The sequence below is a fragment of the Vipera berus genome (assembly GCF_964194415.1).
Source record: "Vipera berus genome assembly, chromosome: 5".
NCBI lineage: Eukaryota > Metazoa > Chordata > Lepidosauria > Squamata > Viperidae > Vipera > Vipera berus.
In genome coordinates, this window is record NC_138207.1 from 33,196,582 (window position 1) to 33,215,155 (window position 18,574).

Sequence of the window (18,574 nt, forward strand, 5' to 3'; positions counted from 1 at the left end):
TCACACACACACACACACACACACACACACACACACACACCCTGCCAAACTGGTTTGATCTCTCCACTCACTGAAATTTAAAGACACAGTGTTTTTGAAGGACGTAGAATTCAATACACAGATTAAATTTCCCCATTTGATTGGCAAGATGCTCCAAAAGTAACATCTGGGTCTGATAATATCTGTAGCAATTTTTCATTATGAGATTCTGAGTACCTTGCTTGATCTTACCATCTTCTTCATCTAGCCTTATCTTATCCTGGCCAAGCTTCCCTTTGGTTTTTCAAGCTTTGATCTCCCATATGATAAATCAATGGAGCATTTCCTTCACTTGTGAGAGCAATAATCTCTCTTTCCATTGTTGGCTGGCTGAAATCTTGCCAAATAAGACTCTCAAGGCTATCCATCCTCTTTGTTTACTGCAGAGAAGAAACCTAAGCTGAGCTGTATCTTTGCAACCAAATGTTAACAGTATCACTTATATTTGGCAAACTCTTCTCATTTTCCATCTCTTTTACTCTTAGCTATGTTGCCCTCCTTCTTCTCTCTCTCTGCTTATACCCTGATTTACAGACCCACTGGACTTTATTCCATTAATTATAGCGGAATTATAATTATAAGAGGTAAATATTCTTTAGGTCCATGAATCAAAAGATAATTACTTCTATAACCTGAATTTTGACTACTAGATACTTGTCTAATTAGGAAAAGCAGAAATAAACTCTATAAGTGTCTCATTTCTGGAAAGAAGCTGTTTTATTACAATATTACAAAAAGTAGAGAAAAAGTCATGAGTCATGCTAGGTATACCATGATCATAAGTGTAATTAATCACAAATTTTAAAAAGATGATATAAATATTCAAGTTTATACCTTGGCTTTCAAAAAATTATATTCTATTCTTTTCCATATTCTATTTATTTATATTATATCTGCTATGAAGCAAGAATGATTGGGTAAAATCCAAATGCATGTATATGGTTAATATTGCAGCACAGCAATAGGGATGAGCTGGCCAAGTAAGTCTGCAACATTTGTCTGCCAGATCAGATATGGGATAATGATAGGTCACTAGCATTTATGAGATAGCTAAGTAATTCATTTCCTCTCTTTTACCACTTTAAAAGGTTTTAATGTTTCCAGCAGTCTTTGAAGAATACAAGCTTTTTTCCCTGATGTTTCCTAAAAATAGACATAGGACCATCCATAATGTTTCCACAGAGTAGCACTGCTAATGCAAATGTATCCATGTAATGTGTGTCCCCCCAGGGTGTGGCTTGGATGCTAGAATAAGAAAAATTAGCCTAGTCCCTAGTGTTTGACCATTTTAGAAATAGGCTGCCATTTTTAATTGATGTTTTTTCAGGCACGTAGCTCAATCTTTCTGAATGTTTGCCAAAGTAAAACTAATAACATCATTTTAATTCAAACTCCACCTTTAGCGAAGGAAAACAGCTCACACAACGGAAAAGTAATTAAGATCCACAGCATATCTTCTTAAACATAGTTCAGACTAAAACCTCAATGCCCAGGAGAAGAATGTCCAAAAAAAAAATCTACAAGTGTCACCCCTGTTTCTGGTGTAGGTTGCCATAGTGATGAAAGCAGCAGCAAGAATCTTCTACCAACAGAACTGGTTTGAACTGGCATGGGGAAATGCAAAGGAGGCTTAGCAGTGGGGAACATTCAGCTCCATCCCTTACCTTCCTTAGTCTCTTACTAATCTTGTCTTTCTTCGTGGTAAGATTCTAAAAAGGGAGAGACAGATCAACATTTCTTAACAGATAGGAACACATTTTGTAGTAAAAGTGCTTTTAGATTGTAACTCCAGTCATAATGTTTTTCTGTACAGTAAATATTAGTTGCCATAAATGACAGCAAAACCTGTTATGATTTAGCAGCAGAGACTGACAACTAGATGCAATATGAAATAATTTTGTAGATTGCTCTAAATGTTCTTTTTTCTTCTTTCTCTCATATCATTTAATCTTATACAAGCACATCTAATATCTTTAGGACTGCCATATTCTGTTAACATTGTGGTATCTATACTACTTTCATTTACAGTCACATCTGCATCTTTCAATTTGATCAGTTTTCATCAGAAGGGTTATCTGAGGATATCAAACAAAACTCTTACTTAGTTTCTAATTTAAATATATTTAAATTCCCATACTGAAAGTAGGAGTACATTATTTCCCCGATGTTCCTTTCCATCTTTCTTGCAGTGATATTACTAAGAATTTTGGTGAACTCCTTGCTGCAGTTTAAAATATTTTTAAAACAACTGAAATCTTCATGAAACAAATCTCATGTTACCAAACTGTAGCATTTCTCCTATCTCTGTTGTTTATTCCATCTGGACTTCATTACACACATACATGTATAGTATGTGACAAAGGCAGCTGCTGAAGGCAGATGATCATTTAGTGACAATAGCAAAGGCATCAATTCATACTGTCCAGAGGAAGGCAATGGTAAATTACTCCTGAATTTTCTACCAAGAAAACCACATGGATAGAAAATATAAAATGATTGATGATATAGTGCCAGATGATGGTGTCACAGTCACGTTGGGTGGCACATAGCGTGCTACTGAGAAATTGCTGAAGATCTTTTTGAATACTAATTTGGTACTCATATTATTGTGATTTGAGTAGATTGAAGCCTTTGGGATGTCAAGTTGCTGTTGCTGCCCTACAGGAAAAGAAAGCTACAGGAACTGATGGAATACTCACCAATGTATAACAAGCAACAGAAGAATTGTTCAAGGTTCTAGCCAAGCTATGCCAGCAAATCTGGAGAATGGCATAGTGATTGACTAATTGGAAGAGGTCAATCTACATTCCAGTAATTCCCCCCCCCAAAGGAGACTTTACAGAATGTATAAATTATTGTACACTATCATTAAGTTCAGAGCCTATCAAAATCATGCTTAGGGTTATCCAATGTGGATTAAAACTCTGCATGGTAAAAGAGATACCAGATGTTTGAGATAACTTTAGAAAAGGCCAAGGAACATGAGACATTATTGTTGGTGCTTGTTGGGCAGTTGAAAAGGCCAAAGAATACCAAAGAATACTATGTGCTTCCTCAATCATACAAAAGCCTTTGATTGTGCCAGTTGTGTCAAGCTGTGGTGAATGCTCAAAAAAAAACCAACCAGAATCCCAGAACAGCTCATTATCCTCATGAGAAACGTACATACAGGTCAGGAAGCCAACTATAGCAGAACCTGATTGACCCTCCATATTGGCAAAGGACTGATACAAGACAGTGTATTCTCCCCTCTATACAAAATACAAAACATATAGTATATCAACAGAAAAAGATGATTGTGATTAGAGATAGATTGTCATGGAGAAAATCTAGCCATTAGGAAGCGAAAATGACTTGATGGCACATTATTATTCAATGTGTCATTTTATTCCAGGCACTAAAATTTATTTGAAAAAAATAGAACTTTGCTGGTAATGAACTTATACAAACATATATTTAACATATTTACTACCTGGTATTTAATTTATTGTCTGTAGATTTGTATTTGGGAAGCAGCTACCTTTGTGTATTTTTTTTTCATTATTGGTGTATTGGTATTTAAGAAGCATAGGTTGTTACATCATTAGCAAAGAAATCAGAGAAACATATTTATTATGGAGTTCTTAGTGATCACTGACCTTGGTTATTTACGTATTGCAGATGTTTCATTACTAAACTAGGTTATATCATTACGGTATGAGTTTGCTCCCTGTTTATATACAATAGATTATTCTGCCAGAGGGTACAATTTTCTTCTTTATATTCCCTTAATTAGAGCTTCAGCAGAAAACAATAACAGGCAGAAAATATCAAAAACTTTACATTATTGCTATTATAAGAATATCAATGTGCTGTGTACATTTTGAAAGCAGGCTTTATAAACTAGGATGGCAGCAGAATTACATATTTTTGTTCAAGGATTAATGTATATTTGTCAACTAGTTCCATTCCTTTTCCCCTTGTAATTGGGAAACAATTTGTTTGTTTGAATCCTTTAATTTTAATTTTAATTATGTGTATATGAAATTTTAGAAAAACAGTTTCAGCAAAGAGTTACATTTCATTGTAATTGTATATATATAATCTCTACAGGATAGTGGTAAACATCTCCTTTGTAACTTGCAGGTAACATTAGGTCTTCAAGTTATTGAGGCCATAAATTCAAGTTTACAATACTGAAGAACTATTCCTTTAGCAATAAAGGAAGGCAGAGGATCTCTTTTGTTGTCCAGTCATAACTTTCCATATAACAGGTATATAGTTCAAGAAAACATGGACATCTGAAAATATTAAATCTTGGGTTCAGAATCAATATATATAATTACTTCTTCCTAGAAAAAAGGACTTTGAAAAAAAACAAATCTTAATGCAGTTTGCATTAATGCATCTTTGCATGTCCAACAACATACTGATTGACTTATTCCTTTTCCATACAAATATAATGGTGTCCAGTAGTTCCAAAATACTTTTTCTTGAGTAAACCATAATCCAATATCTGTTGATTTTTTTGATATTGACATTTAGACAAAGAGGGGATATCTACTTTGTATTCAATTCAGTTTTTAAAATTGGCATATCAGACTGATATATTGATAAATATTTTATAAATAAAGATTAATTGTGAGGTTTTTACCTCGCAAGATTTACTGGTCACTTCTAGTGTGTGTGTTTGGAAGCTGAAAACGCACCAGTCCAGATTGCTTTGGCAGTCAAAGTTGCTGTTTTAAAGACCACCAGTGGGTGGCAATGCACAAATGGTATTTAACATAAAATATGATTTTTTTAAAAAAAATTCTTCATTGTTATCCAGCAGTTAATTTAAAGTAAAAATCCTAATATTGTTGAAATCTTCCATATAACATATTTTCAAATCAAATTTTAAGGTCTGGATAATCCCCTAAAAACAATTTTTAATTTTAAAATTAATTTGATAGTATGGGTTACACATCTATTTGATTACATGTTGAACACAGAAGAGGTAAGTTAACTAAAAGTGCTACATTCGAATATTTCAGAAAGAACCATGAGGGATAACTTTTATTAAGTGAAGGTATTCAAAATACCATAAAGTGTTATAATGGTATAATTCACGGGTGTAAAACTCACAACATCACATGACGTATTGCGACATATCGTGACTTTTCTCCCATTGCTGGCAACGGGGTGGGCACAGTTTTGGCATGACGCATCCAGCCTGAGGGCCAGCAGTTTGACACCCCTGGTATAATTCAAGATTTGGGAATGGGGAAGGGGAAAGTTATCGGAGGTTATCTAGGTTATTTTATGCGTTTTATGTTTTGCAAATAAATGCGGTAATGCAATACTTGCAATAATTATAAATATGATGGTATTATCAGCCTAGCGATCACTGATCATTTGATCTCTAGATTTCCAACTTAACTCATAGTGGCAGTGCTATACATTGAAGGATCGAACTAAAGGAAACTAAAGCACTAACTCAGCTAAATGAGGTAAAATTACTGTGGGCAACTATCCCCATCACAAATATATTTTTTCAGGCACACTAAACTGTCAGCTCAGCTATAAAACATTAGAATACTAAGGAAAGCTGATAAGCTAGGAAAAGATCCTGGGAGGCAGCAGAGTTCTGAGAAAGCATAAGAAAGTAACTCCCTTGAAAGAAATTATGTTTATGAAATACTGTCTCTCTGTTCTTTCAAAACCTCTTTGTCTTCATAGTCCTGCCCCATTATTTCATAGTTATACCCTAATTGCCTCAGTTATCTTACTAGGTACACAGTATGCTATGTCCAATCAAATACTTGCTATTGTCTATAACCAGACAATTATCTTGCTGTTGTAGCTATTCACATGTAAACTCTATACCAGAGGTGTCAAACTGCCGGCCCACGGGTCAGACGCGTCATCCCCAAACTGCGCCCACCCCATTGTCGGCAATGGAGAAAAAGCTCTGATACGTTGCATGATGTCACATGACGTCGCAAGTTTGACATGTCTGCTCTATACCCATAGAAGAAAACATTGTAGCTCGGGTTTGAACTGTGGGGTCCTTGGTGCTCTCTGAGCTTGGTGGCTTTCTTGCAAATGTTTCATTGCCCAACTAGGTAACATCATCAGGGCTAAAAGTGAGCGGAATAAACCCCTCCCTTCTTTAGTTCTGTCTTAGACTTCAGTGCAGCCAGTAAGGCAATGTACTTAGTGTAATTCTGTGCTGGTCTCTGGTCTGAGAAAATTCTGTTAGAATAGCATGAATACACAACTTTTGAAGGCCAGAGTCATACCCATATTTGGAGATATACTTCCAAAATATGGGGGAAGTAAGATAAAGAGGTAGGGAGGGATAGTTATGTTGATTTAATTAACTTTAACATAATCACAATTAAATATATTACATGCAGATAATGTAACTATTCCTTGTCTATAATTTTTCCAATCTTTTGCAATTTGTTGCTATTGTTTATGGACCCTGAGGAAGAAGTTGGTTTTCGAGAAGGATTGCATGTGACCCTATGCTTGTTCAAGCTATTGATGAATGCCAAAAATGATGTAAATTCTTGAAGTTGCAGTAACTATTTTAGAAATAAGACGGCAGAGCAAAGCCTTTCAAACAGAAGATGCAGTAATGGTTCTTCCCAGAAAACTCTATTGGACAGTTGGCAGCAGCTTTCATTTTAATCCAAATATAGTTAAGAAAGTGACATTTCAAGAAAACCAACCTTGGTATTTTAGGCAACATTGGCAGAAGCTCAGTCTCTAGGGAATCTTAGTATTTTACATCTATATAGTATAAGGCTGTACTAAAAATATTATTGATTTCTAATTTGCTTTATCAAATTTTCATCAGTCGTTGCAAATCCATTTTTTTGGTCTTCTTTCCACCTGGCCTGTAACTGAATATATTGAAACCAAGTCTGAACAACCTTCTCTTCTCGCAAGAAACTATATGATTTCAAGCACCAAATATTCCTTTCCAAACTTAAAATTTCCTTGTAAGTAGTCTCATCATGTTTGAAACCAGCATGTATATTTTCTATTGCGTGTTTTGGGATTGCCCACAATGGTATCTTGCTGCTTAACTTATGTCTATACTTCTTCCAAACTCTCAGCAATGCCTGTCTTAAAATATGCATCCTAAACACAGTATCTACCTTCTTATCATACAACAAATATGCATGCCAGCCAAACAACAGATCATGGCCCTCAAGATTTAATAACCTCGATTGTGTCAAATTAATCCAATCACTTATTCCTACTAGTGCAGCAGCTTCATAATATAATTTAAAATTAGGCATTTTAAGGCCACCTCTCTCACGAGTATCCTGCATAATCTTAAGTTTAACTCGTGGCTTTTTCCCTGCCCACACAAATTTATTGATACCACGCTGCCATTCCTCCAAGTTAGAGTCTTTCTTATATAGATAAGATTGAGCATAAAGGAAGGGTTGTGTATCAACAGAATCTTATTAAGGATGCCTTTGTGGATTTTTATTCGAAATTATATACTAAAGAGGACATTAATGCAAAAGATATTGATACGTATTTGGAGAAGGCTAGCATCCCGGTTCTTACGCAAGTACAAAAAGAGGGGATTAACCAACTGATTACAGAAGAAGAAATTTTTACAGCTATTAAGGAACTGAAGGTGGATAAAGCACCAGGCACTGATGGCTTGACTGCGGCCTATTATAAAAACTTACAATTAGAGATGATAAAACCGTTAAAGGAACTGTTCCAGACAATCCAGAGGGGGGGAAAGGTGCCCCCGTCTTGGAGAACAGCTTTTATCTCTTTGATTCCGAAGGAAGACCAGGATGCTACTTTAGTTAAAAATTACAGACCGATATCGCTTTTAAATACAGATTATAAGATATTTGCTAAGGTTTTGGCTAATAGACTGATGAGGGTTCTGCAACAGGTGATTCATGGGGACCAAACGGGGTTTATTAGTGGAAGACAAATGAAAACTAATGTGAGACATATAGTTGATGTGTTAGAGTTTTTGGAAAGGCACAACCAGATCTCTGCTGCGCTAATCTTTTTAGATGCTGAAAAGGCTTTTGATCAATTGAACTGGCAATTTTTGTTGAAAGTTTTAGACAAAATGGATTTTGGGGAAAAATTTTTACAACCGATTAGGGCATTATACCAAAAACAAACTGCCCGAATTATAGTTAACAATAGTTTGACAACAGTATGTAATATTGAGAAGGGCACAAGGCAAGGGTGTCCGCTATCGCCCTTGTTATTTATATTAACATTAGAGATATTATTGGTTAAGATTCGGAATTCGGAAAAAATTAAGGGGATACAAGTTGGAGATCAGGATTACAGATTGAGAGCATTTGCAGATGATCTGGTTGTTACAGTGACCCAGCCAGAGAACTCTGTTGTGGACCTGATGGAGATAATAACACAATATGGGAAGGTTTCTGGATTTAAAGTAAATATACAGAAAACTAAAATTTTGGCTAGAAATATGACAGTTTCGCAGAAGGCTCTCCTAGAAGGATTAACTGGATTTGAGATTGTTAAAAGGGTTAAATATTTGGGGGTGATTTTGTCGCCCTCTAATACAAAGCTATATAAAAATAATTATGAAAAGTTATGGGGGAAAATTCAAAAAGAACTGGAGAGTTGGGAAAAATTGCAATTGTCTTTGTTGGGACGGATTGCAGCAGTGAAAATGAATGTCCTGCCCAAATTTTTATTCTTATTTCAAATGATACCGATTCTGTACTAAAAATATTATTATATTCACTTCAGAAGCTTTTGCAGACTACAACCCGGTTTGTCAATTGCAGACTGAAAGGTTATCCCATTACAAGTGTGCTAGTTTTTACAGGTGTCATTACAATTATTTTTTTAAGAAAATTGATGAAGCTGCCAGAGATAATATACCAATTACAATATTTGATTTAGCACTTTAAAAAGAGTAACTCAGTTTTATAATAAATTAAAACTTTCTTTTTAATTGACCTGAACCAAGTAATAAGCAAGACTCATAAAATTGCATCTTTCTGCATCCTGCTGGTTAGCATGAAACTGCTTAACTTCTCTTTTTATTTTTTAATCAAATGGATATGATACACAGGCTAAATAAATTTAGAGGATACAGGATAACATTCAACCAGAGTAATTCATATGGGGCATTGGAAGCTAACTTCTCTAAAACAAGATTTAAAAAAAAACAGTGGAGGGCGTATCTACTCATTTGGCATAAAACCCTCCAATATTAGACTGATACATGCAGGTTGAGATTGTTCAAGAGGACTGTATTAGCACAAGCGTTTGGAACACATTAAAAGGTTCCCAATTTTTCAGTTTTGGTGCGTTAATTCTACTGTCAACATTATAGAAGAAGGTGACTTTTGGTGAATATGCTGAAAAATTGCAGGGTAAGTAGGATTTTGTTCCATGCTCATTTAAATTCTGTGGCAGAGAGAAAGAGCCTTAAGAGTATGCATCTATAACTTCTTGGTTGAACAAAATTAAATGCTATTTGTTCACAAAATGTGGCATGATTGTCCCACAAAGCGTTGCAATCGCTAGGTGTCAATCTTCCAAGTAAGACCAGATCAAGAAATAGGCACACTAAGAACTCCTTAATGTATCACTCATCCTTCTGTATTCTCAAGGTGAGTCCTTCATTCCTTTACACATAACCACACTTTTCTGTGACTAGGAACAGACTTATCAATCATTTATTTCTAATCCATTCCTCTTCTTTTCTTAGGTTTACGAATCTGGACTACAAAGACCAGGTGTTCAATAGAGCATGGGCAAGAGCTTTGTTTTTTGTTTTCTCACACAACAGCTATTTGGACAAGGTCAATTTGCATGAAAAAAATGCCTTGCACATCCTCAGAATCAGATTGAGACAATAGCTCAAAGCTATATGTTCCCAATAGCCTTAACCAGGATAGCATACAGTAAGGGATACTGGGAGTTGTAATTCAGCAAATACCCCTTAGTTTCTTCCTCCTTGGTTTAACACACCCTGATTTAATTTAGGATTTAAGATTCAGTCTGGGTCTTTAAAGTTATAAAGGCAAGCAAGGCAAGTATTCAGGAAGATGAGATGAAAAAAAATGGATCCCTTTCTTTTTATTTTATTTTATTTATTTATTTTTTGAAGCTGCTTCTTCATAAATCATAAATCCCACATGGAAGTACTCCTGTTAGGAGCTATAGCTAACTTGCAGTATTTCCAAGCATCTCCCTCTTATATAATCTCCTACAAATCTGGTATTTTCACAAAATGCTATCCTTGTAATTAATAAAAGGTTTTGGCCTGAGCGAGAAAGTTTCATGAGCAAATCATCTGTTTTTCTTCTGTCAACGTCTATGCAGTAAAGGCATTTTCATTTCTTAAGATAAAGATTTCAATATTTTGACACTGAAAATTATATGAATTGTTTAATTTCTTACTCCACTGAATTTCATACTTTTTCCAGCTGAAGGATGATAGCCATCTTTCAGAACAGAGCCAGGAAAGAAAATATACTGAAGCAAAATGGAAGCTTAACCTTCTTAAATATTAAAAATGTATATTAAATGCAGATATGCAAACAGACACACATACATATTTATATGTTGCCCAAAATGTCTACTTCTGTGGTGTTTTAGATTGAGCTGAGAGTCCTGATCATTACGAAAAGGAAAACTAAGCCTCTCAAAATATAGCTGAACTACAACTCCCCACAACTCCTTTCATAGCCAGACTTTCTGGAGCTGTTGCAGAAATGATTAGATTGGGTTTCATCACCTTAACCTTCCCAAGAGAATTACAGTAATTCCTTCACAATACCATGCTTTTGTACATAATATTTAGTCTGGCTGCCTTTAGAAGATTGAAGGTATTTAATTCATTTTGCAGCATGCTTCTGTTTATGTGCCTTCTGAATTTAGCTAAACCAGTTACATTACAAGCTGTTGAGCAATGTAAACTTGTAGCAGTCTTCTGGAAAATGAGCCAGAACAAGTTGACCTTTGCGTAGCATGTTCCTTTTTCTCCCTTCTTCTACCCAAATAATTTTTCTGATAAGCATCATGGGTAGATTCTGGAAATTGGCGTCATTGACTATACAATAGCAATCCACCATAGATTCACTTGGTCAAAACTGGCACTGAACTCTATTTTTTTAGTATATATTTATATAGTTATCTTTTAAAATAGTCATCATTGATACAATAGTTGTATAACTAACTTTTCTAAGCAGTTATATTTGCATAGTGGAAAGAGGGTTATGATAAAGTTCTGCAGAGCAAAATCTTTAGTCTGATTGTTACACTCCACATGAAAATGGTACTGAGTAGTACTTCAGAACACTCCAGTACTGCAATACTCCATTTAATCTCCAGAATGGATACTATTCTGAAATTTTCATTCTCATTTCTACTCATGCTAACTAGAGGAAAATACAGAAAAAAATAGATCATGGTAAAAATAAAGTCTCCACCAAGATGAACTCAGTATCTAGGAAATACATCCATGCATTTTTTTCTGAAAACACTATGAAAGTGATTCTCTATTGCTTTTCTCCACAATATGTTCATATCCTATCTAGCCTAGACACCCAGAACCAAGCACGCTTATCTTCTAAAACAGGGGTAGGCAACCTTGGCTCTTTTATGACTCCTGGACTTCAACTCCCAGAATTCCTGAGCCAACATAGCTGGCTCAGGAACTCTGGGAGTTGAAGTCCATGAATCATAAAACAGCCAAGGTTGCCTACCCTTGTTCTAAAATGAGACAAGGTCAGCTAGGTGCCACTACCTGGTGAGAAATGGTAGAAACACCAAAGTTTGCTAAATAGTTGAAAACGTGCCAATTGTACTGTAAGTACTAAAACTAACCTATATGAGAAAGAACTGAGAAAAGAAGGAGAACCTTTGTGAAGTTTTAGAGTTGTGGTCCCAAAGGTTCTTTTTTCATGAGGCAACTGGATTTTCTTGTTTTTCTTTGAAGTTGTTTCGCTTCTCATCCAAGAAGCTTCTTCAGCTCTGGCTAGATGGTAGGGAATGGCAGGATTTATATTCCTTGCCAACAGCTGTTCTTTTAGCAAGTTGTTGAAACCCCTGTAGGCTTACCTGTGTTGTCAGAGTCACCTGACTAGTGCAAATAGACATTATCTATCTCCAGTCTACAACACAATCCTCTCAATAGTTCCAAGAAGGCTCCACACCCATTTGCACTACTCAGGTGACCCTGACAACACAGATAAGCCTACAGAGGCTTCAGTGACTTGCTAAAAGAATACAAATGACCAGCTGTATGCAAGGTATATAAATCCTGCCATTCCCCACCATCTAGTCATAGTTGAAGAAGCTTCTTAGATGAGAAGCGAAACATTTTTGAAATTGGGGAAATAGGTATTTCCCTCTAAATGCATCTCTGATTATAACTAATCTTGTGTTTAATGTTTAATTATTCTTTTATTCCTGATTTATTGTTATGTTTATCATTTGTATTCTTTTTCAATATTGTTGTAAAGAGTAGATGTATAGGCTAATTATCTGCAGTTTGCACATTTAAAATTGTTTTAGATAATTTTCAATTAGTTGATTTGGACTTGCCCTAATGTGTATATTTTAAATAATTTTTAAAGAAAGTATGACACACAAAGGGCAGTGCCTAGTTGCTACCTAGCTGTGACATCCATATACTCCCAAATTAATTCTCTGAAGGCTTCTGGGAAGTTGTGCTTTGAGATGCTGGTTTTTTTTTTTAGAAGAATATGTTTAGAACTTGCAGTCATGCAATTATGAGTACATGAGAATAACTTTGCTGGATGGGGCAAAGGCCCATTTTATACATTTTATTTCTCACAGTGATTAACCAAATACTTCTGTAGTGCTTGTAAACAGGACATAAAGAAAAATTTTTCCTATACCATTGTACCCCTGATTGTTTGCCCAGTGCAAACCATCTATCATAGGTTGTTGCTATAGGAACAAAAATAGTGATATTCATAAATGCTAATCTGATTTTCCCAAGAAAAAGATGGGATGGAAATGAAATATATAAGATTTACATTTGATCTTACATTTGTATTTGCCCTTGTGTCATGTGCAATACTCAACTTAAGCAGAAAAATATTTTTAAAAATATGGACCACCAAAGTAAATTAGCTGAGTGAATGAACCAGCCATGAAAAGAACTAGAAGCAGGGATTTAGGAAACTCTTATCATTAAGATCTTAATTAATCTAAAAAAATCCTGTTTTTCTAATAGTAACATTGAATTAAGACAGCATATAATGATAATCATATATCTGTTTAAAAATTATTAAGGTAAAGGTAAAGGTTCCCCCGCACATGCGTGCTAGTCGTTTCCGACTCTAGGGGCCGGTGCTCATCTCCGTTTCAAAGCCGAAGAGCCAGCGCTTGTCCGAGGACATCTCCGTGGTCATGTGGCCGGCATGACTAGACACCAAAGGCGCACGGAACGCTGTTACCTTCCCACCGTAGTGGTCCCTATTTTTCTACTTGCATTTTCACTTGCTTTCGAACTGCTAGGTTGGCAGAAGCTGGGACGAGTAACAGGCGCTCACTCTGTTACGCGGCACTCGGGATTCGACCCGCCAAACTGCCGACCTTCCGATCGACAAGCTCAGCGTCCTAACCCACTGAGCCACCGCGTCCCTGTCTAAAAATTATTAAAGTTAAGTAAAAAGATGAATAAAAACAAGTTAATAGAAATCATGAGTAAAAATAATAAAATCTGATCAGAAATCATGCCACCCAGACATAATTTGATGTTTTAAGTTTTATGGTAAGAGAAACTCAAACTTCAAGTATGGTAGAGGTCTGTGTGCAAAATTATAATCCATCAATGGCTCCCAAATTAAAGAGAGTTTAAATTTATTTTTAAATATATTTTTATATCAATGCTTTATCTGTCAGTTTGATCTGCCACTCTGCTGATGAAGGAATTGAATGTAATTTCCAAAGAGAATCACAATATATCCTAACATCTGTTATCATGTGTAAGTGTACTTTGTATAAATAGAAATAGAAATATGTTAAAATAAATAAAATCAATATATAAAATAATTTGGGGTCTGTTAGTCATTTTGAATGGGGTATGCATTAATTATATACAGTTGGAGGTCCCTATAGTCATGGCCAGGGAAAGGGAATCCAAACAATAAGATACTTTGCTGTTTTATTTTCAGAGCAAAACATTCTAGAAGGATGTTTTTGTTCAGTCTTTATTTTTCAAATTATATTCTTCTCCAAATGCAGACTGTGTGCTGAAAAGATCATTAGCCCTACTGCACCATCTTGTGGAAATAAATCAAATGGTTGAAGTACTTCCAGAATCATGCAACAGTTACAGCTAGCAGAGTTATGACTATATATTTTCATAACAAAATAATGTGCAGTATCATATCTCAGGAAAGTGAAGAAAAAGCATTTCTTTATGGAATCAAAAATTCAAAGCTTACCTCTTCTCTTTAGCCACCATGGAATGAGCAATCTGCAGTATACTTGTCAACTGCAGCATTGACTATGTTAATTTGAAGACTGTTAGAATTTGTAGTTCAATAATATCTGAAGAACCTGTGATGGATTCCTCAGCATATCACAGAAAAAATTTGAATACTGTATTGCCAGTATTTAATAGACTAAAGATTTGCTCTATTCATCCAAAAGGAAAAAGCCCCCTGCAACCCCATACCAATCCACTCCACCAATGGATTTCTGGGGTGAATATGTTTCAGTGCACAGGTAGGAAATCAAATGCAATGGGTTTTAATTCCTGTACAGATTTTCCTTTCCTCTGGATTGTTCATTTTGCTTATTGCTCTCATATAGTATACATGTATGCTTTGCTTCATCTATATTTTTTCTCCCCAGTGAGACAGAGAGAAATCAGAAGTCAGAAACTAGTGGGTTTATTCAAGTATAAAAATGAATCATCTATATATTTGCTCTTGGTTTATTTAGCAGTACAATTTCCCACATTTTGAATATCATGGTTCTGAAGAAAGATGTATTTCAGTTCCCTAGTATTTTGCTATAGTATATCTGGTATCTCATATAAAATAAAAAGGATTAATTTCTCATGTTGCTAATTTTATATTACAATTATTATCAATTGAATTTAGTTAATATATAATCATAATTCTTGCATATTTATTGTCAATTTACTTTAAACATCATATTGAATATACTACATGGTACCAAAAGGTTTGAGGGCAGTTATTAGCAGGTTCCTGTGCATTAAAACATATGTGGGGAAGATCTGAAAATTAGTCAAAGCACGGCATAAGCTATTATTCCTCTATCAATTATTGTTTACATATAGTATATATCCTTTTCTCATATGCTTTTCTTCTCACCAGCTGCCATGAACTGAACTAAGCCTAGCTGGATGAAAAGCCACTGGGCTGGAGAAAAGTCTCCAGAGAAAGAGCTTTCAGTGTACATGAAAATGAATATGCGAACAAAATGGCTACGATCTTTGCTTTTTATAGAGTGGGAAGGAAATGGATTCCAGTCAGTTATGGGGACTCTTAATTTTTTCTTGTCATAGTTGGTAAACTCCTAGAAACAAAATAGCACAGACCTTCATAGTTTTAACATGAGCTGTTCTTTCAGAGCTAACTCGCCTACCCTGTTTTTAAAAAGAAAGTGTATAGCATTCTAAAAAACATTTTCCTCCTGGAAAGAAGCCAAACTGGTTTATTTTCCAGAAAGAAGTATGCACGCATGCAAGGATCCAGAGATGGAGTAGATTTTTGTAATCGTGACCCATATTGTGTATTTGTGTTAATTAATCATTCCCTAAGCTGCATTTCACATTTGATCTTAAGAGCATTTTTTAAAAAAAATGTTCCCAACTGTTGCCAGTATCTCTCCAGTGACGTACGAAACACATGCAGGAGCTCACGTGAAGTAGAAGTCCAAGAATAAGCAAGCAGAAGGAATTTACATCAGATGAAAATCAAACTATTTCCAGTTTGTCTCCAATAATTCCTGACATTATCCTATAGATTCAGCTGTGCCTTTTTAATAGGAATAAGGCAGGCCTGTTTTTTCAAGATACAACTTGACATTCTTTTCTAAAACACAGAAAGGCCATGCTTTGTTTCCAGAATACTTTTACATATTTCCTTTACGAGAGTCTTGATGACAATCTAAGTCTTAAATGATATTTCACAAACCATTAATCTTCTTGATAAGGTTCATGGGAATAATGTGTAAATTTTCCAGACAAAGCAAAGAAGACAGTAAGTTTTCAATGTATTCAGCTTTGAAATATCCATTAACTATTATACACAGACGAATGGTATCTTGAGTCTAATCCTGTGAGCACAAATATACATGCAGCTACAAATAAATATTGGCCCACAGAAGGAGGCTATTGTGTTTACAACTATTTTGTGCGCAACCAATCCAAGCCCTCTGCTGACTTTGCTTCCAACTCATTTTACTGATTGTCAATTAATTGCATACTAAATGAAAAAAGATGATAGCTACTGTTAGCAAGAGAAAATAAACAGCATATATTGCAAGGTTCTAGATACTTTAGCAGAAGTAATGCCTGACTTTTAAAAACTTAATAGTTACATATCTCTTCGGTGACAAAACATTTCCACTATGAGTCTGCAGATCTGAGATTTGAGATTGAAATTTTGCAGATTTCAGATCTGAACATTTCCACTGAGCCCTCAGTGCATGTAACCCAGAGATCCAACATAATTAGAACCTCACTATCCCTTGCCAAATAGACCAAATTTGGTGGCCTATTTGCCATGATTACCATATTAACTCAAATATCGATATATTAACTGAACATTTTTTAAAAAAAAATACATAACATGTTGTGTTTCTTCTTTCCCAGCGTGCAAAATTGTGAGTTAATTGGTTTATACTTTTTGAGGCTTGAGTAGGGATGGGGTTCAGGCATGAAAGAAATCCTGAGGGGAACTTACTGTGAGAAACTGGCATTAGGAAGATGGAACCAATTCTTTCAGTTACCAAGAAATCTTTTTCATCTTGGATAGCAGTGACAGCTATTGAAAAAAGAAGAAAGGCTACTTTCAATCTATTTTTGCATAATTGTAGATCTGTTGCCATAATATTATTATGGCTATTAAATTCATGGAGAGAGGAGAAAGATATGTCTCTAGTAGATTTCATACTGTTATAAAAATTACAAGGGGCAAGTATATGATTTGGTTCATTTAATTAAAAATGATTGCAACCTAAACATTATCCATAAAAAGATTGTTTGAGGTTGAAAGGATTTGTCAAATCATCTTGACAAAAAAAAAGGCCCGGCTGTGTATGACCAGCGGTGGCTCGGTGATAAAGCAGCATCAAGAGGGCAAAATGGAATTCCATAAAAAGATTGTTTGCCTAATGTGGGAGAAAAATTAAGATTTGCCCATCCAGGCAGAAGTCTTTGGCAGCTTAACTCTTATACATCTTGGCTTGATTTTTTGATTATCTTACCACGTTTATAGCAGTGAAATAGGCTTTTTACTTCATTTCACTTGTTATCTACAAGAGAATCAGATGCAACAGACCCTCTTCATACTAAGAATAACTAAAGCTTTAGAGTTTTTGCTGCTACAGTTGGTAAGAGAAACTCTACCTACAGATTTATCAATCCTGCTTATAAAAAACTAAAAGGAAAATGGTACTCTAAGCAGGTGCATATTTTTTTTCTTCCTTTAACATAGTTTCTAAGAATAATTTACCAATTTCTGAACTTCCTTATTTATGCTGGGGACTCAAATTCACAGACAACTTAAATTGGACCATCTGTTAGTACACAACAACATGTAATACCATTAGCCATTTATTGATAGACATTGTAATGGCTTCTTGCTACACGCAGTTTTGATTTACTATGCATTGGCCATGTGATAATAAGCACAGTTTATGTTTTTAACCACATATATATCATGCTTGGGATAAAATTCTAAAACATTGTCTGAAATAATGATTTATAAAAGCTATTTTCAACTATCAAAGCCATTTGGTTATCTTTCTTTCTTTTTCAATAAGTGCATTTAAGAGGTTTGGGAGCAGACATATTGGGTTAGACCAAAATGTTATGTTGAGGGAAGATCATCTAAAATCAGTGGGAATAATAATAATAATAATAATAATAATAATAATAATAATAATAATAATAATAATAATAATAATGTTGGAAGGGACCTTAGAGTCATCTAGTCCAACCCCCTGCTCAGGCAGGAAACCCTATACCATTTTGGACATTATTATATTAAGCTCAATTAATGGAACATTATATTTGATTGCATTTCAAAATTATGACAAATGTGAGTTCCCTGTGGGATTCTACATACTTTTGTAAATCATTCCTGGATTAATTTCCATCTAAGAAATTATTCTATCTGAATAGTATAGCATTTGACGGATGTACAATTTGTGAAAAATCAAATTTAATTTAATTTAATTTAATAATATTTCTATACCGCCCTTCTCCCTGAGGACTCAGGGCGGTGTACAGGGCAAGAATAAAACACAGAAATTTACAAAAACTAAAAGATAATTAAATGTATGCCCGATT

At 34.9% G+C, this 18,574-nt stretch overlaps 1 long non-coding RNA gene across 1 annotated transcript; it reads right to left on the reverse strand.

Annotated features, from left to right (window-relative positions):
• Nucleotides 1–323: 323 nt before the first annotated feature.
• On the reverse strand, nt 324–17,018 carry LOC308669408. Its single transcript, XR_014026751.1, has 3 exons — nt 16,965–17,018; nt 1,704–1,748; nt 324–419 (listed from the first exon to the last, which is right to left on the reverse strand). It is a non-coding gene; the product is annotated as an uncharacterized lncRNA (long non-coding RNA).
• Between the last annotated feature and the right edge of the window lie 1,556 nt (nt 17,019–18,574).